Source organism: Neopsephotus bourkii, unplaced genomic scaffold, assembly GCF_033783945.1.
Source record: "Neopsephotus bourkii isolate Nb327-2 ecotype Australia unplaced genomic scaffold, CSIRO-AGI_Nbou_v1 NB_333, whole genome shotgun sequence".
Taxonomy (NCBI): domain Eukaryota; kingdom Metazoa; phylum Chordata; class Aves; order Psittaciformes; family Psittacidae; genus Neopsephotus; species Neopsephotus bourkii.
Window position 1 is genome coordinate 1,011,633 of NW_026900839.1, and position 2,527 is coordinate 1,014,159.

Consider the following 2,527-nt stretch of genomic DNA (forward strand, 5'->3'; position numbering starts at 1 on the left):
AAGACAATGTGTAACCCAGAACTGATGAATTGGTTTGATTACAGAGAGGGTAATTTTCACAGCTTTTACCACTTGACTTGTTTTACCCTGGATTTAGGCCCTTTGACTGTCTGCACGTACAATCATTGGCCTATTGCAAATGAGTCTAATAGAGAGGAAAAGATTCCTAAGCCATTAAGTGCCTGCAAGTTCTATTGAAATGGCATCTGGTCAAGGGCAGAGAGGCTTTTGTGATAGTCTTTACTGGGAAAAGTTGCCTTCTGAGTTCAGTTCCTAAGAACTACCTGTAATACATGGCTGGTCTTTCTAAATACAGAAAATTGCTTGCTTGCTGCTTGTTACAGATTGAGAATCAATTTGACTTTTAGGCTAATACACACCCATCACTTGGCTGTTAAGTCTTCTGGCTCCCTGTTTCCTGTCAGATGCAGTCAGTGGTGTAACATACTTCTGATTTGATTTTCAAAGGTGCTGCGCACATTGCATGCCATGAAGCTACAGAGACTTAGAGTTGCTCAGCATCACTGAAGCCCATAATAGGAATCTATGTTCTCAGTCCTTTGTGCATATTGTACCTTCTATCCTAAGGTCTCTTGCACATAATAAAGGGTAGAGGAAGAATTACCACCTCCATGTATATATCTGGGGAAACTGAGATGCAAAAGGTCCCACAGGGAGCCCATAGTAAAGCTGGAAAACAAATCCATGGAAATCTGATTCCTTTTCTTCCACCTGGCATGTTGGGCCTCACAGGCAAACATTCGTGAAGAATCAGAACAGTGAAAAGGCTTCTGTCACAAGCCTGAAACCTGGCATTGATGGAAGCAAGGGAGTAAACCAGAAGGCAGCTCACAGCATGCTTGTAGTCTACCTTGCATTATTTCCTTAAACATCTGTTACTTACCACTGTCAAAGAAAGATGCTGGCTAGAGATCCATGTGGCATTCTTTATGGAGCAGGAAGAAAACACAAATGAGCTTTGTGCCTTCCTGCCCTTCAGAGAGGGAAACTTTGCATTGTCCCTGTCTTGCTGTAAGTGGAAACAGGCTGCTCATGGAAAGAAAGTCTGATCTGAGATGAAAACATCTGGCTCAGCTCAGTCTTATCCAGCCCAGGCTGGGATTTGCACCAGTTGTTATCTGAATCTTCTGAGTGCTTGTTTCTATTCTGCCAAGGTTAGCACCAAGCTTTTATTCATAGTGGGGATGTTATTCACAACGTGCACATTGAGGCAAGGGTGGGGAGGACTTGACTGATTGTGGTGATGGCTGATTGTAATGACAGCTATGTTTCATCATCAGTAAACTTGAGGCCAAACTGCAACTTATCAATGTCTACATAAATACATATGGTTCAGAGATGCCCATTTCAGTCCTGGATACAAAGGACATGAAGGTGAGGAGGCCTGTCTGTGGCTCCCCAGCTTATTTCAGGCCAGGCAAAACATTATCTGGACATGTCCTGAATATTAGGGTGCCAACTCTACCCCAGACAGATGGCAGAGAAAAGTGACAATGCTGCTCGCATCCAGTGGCTCCTTTGCTTTCCAGTGGCATGGAATTGGCCAGGATTTATTTGCCGCTACCAGAGGAAAGGTCTGTGATTAATTGTTTTCCCTGTGCAGCCAGTTTTCTGTGTGTGAGACAAATCAGGTCACAAGTCAGCCAGAGCAGGAAGTTTGCAAAAGGCACAGACCCCAAAGAATTTGCCTGCTTTGCTTGTGACCATAAGGATGCATGATTCAACATGTTAGAGGACTGTGACCCGAGGCACAAAATCTCAGGGAGATTTTGAATGGAATGCTGCTCTCATTCACACTGGTATAAAGCTGTCGGTTCCTTCCTGGTGATTACAGAAGTGTAACTGGCTCCTTCCTGGTATGAATAAATCACCAGCTGAATGATGGGGAGAATCAGCAGAGTTCAAACCCCTGTGTTTGCTCCTTGCTCTTTTCTGCCAGGTTTAGATCACTGGATGTACATATGATTCCTGCACATAGCTAATGGCCAAATGCCACCCAAGCTAAGCATCAGAGGACAGGAAAAATCATCTTTGCTTTAAAAAGAGAACAAGCATGGAAAATCCCCCTAATTATTGAGAATTGCAGCCAAAACCACTTGAAAGCAGAATAGTTCATGCTGGTTAAGTAGAGTTCATAGTTTGAAAATGTTGTGTTTAATTAGCAAATCACCTTCTTAAGGTCACACAGGCAAACTGGCAGAAGATACATCATAAGTCCACAGCAAGAGGGTATGTGAGTGCTGCTGGAAGCAAACTGAATGTGCAGGAATCTCACTGAAGGTGTGCTGTCTTGGCAGCTGGTGTTCTACATTCATACAGAAGGGACGCTTTTAAGAGCAGAGGGGACACTGGAAATGTCAGAGGAGCACAAGTGTTACATGTATAGGAAGTCATCTAGCTCTGGGTTCAGAGCTAGATGTCTATCTGGAAGTCCATCTGACTGACTTCATAGTGAACAGGCATCCACCACCCATTTCTTCCTTCCTCCCTTCCCGGGACAGTGCTT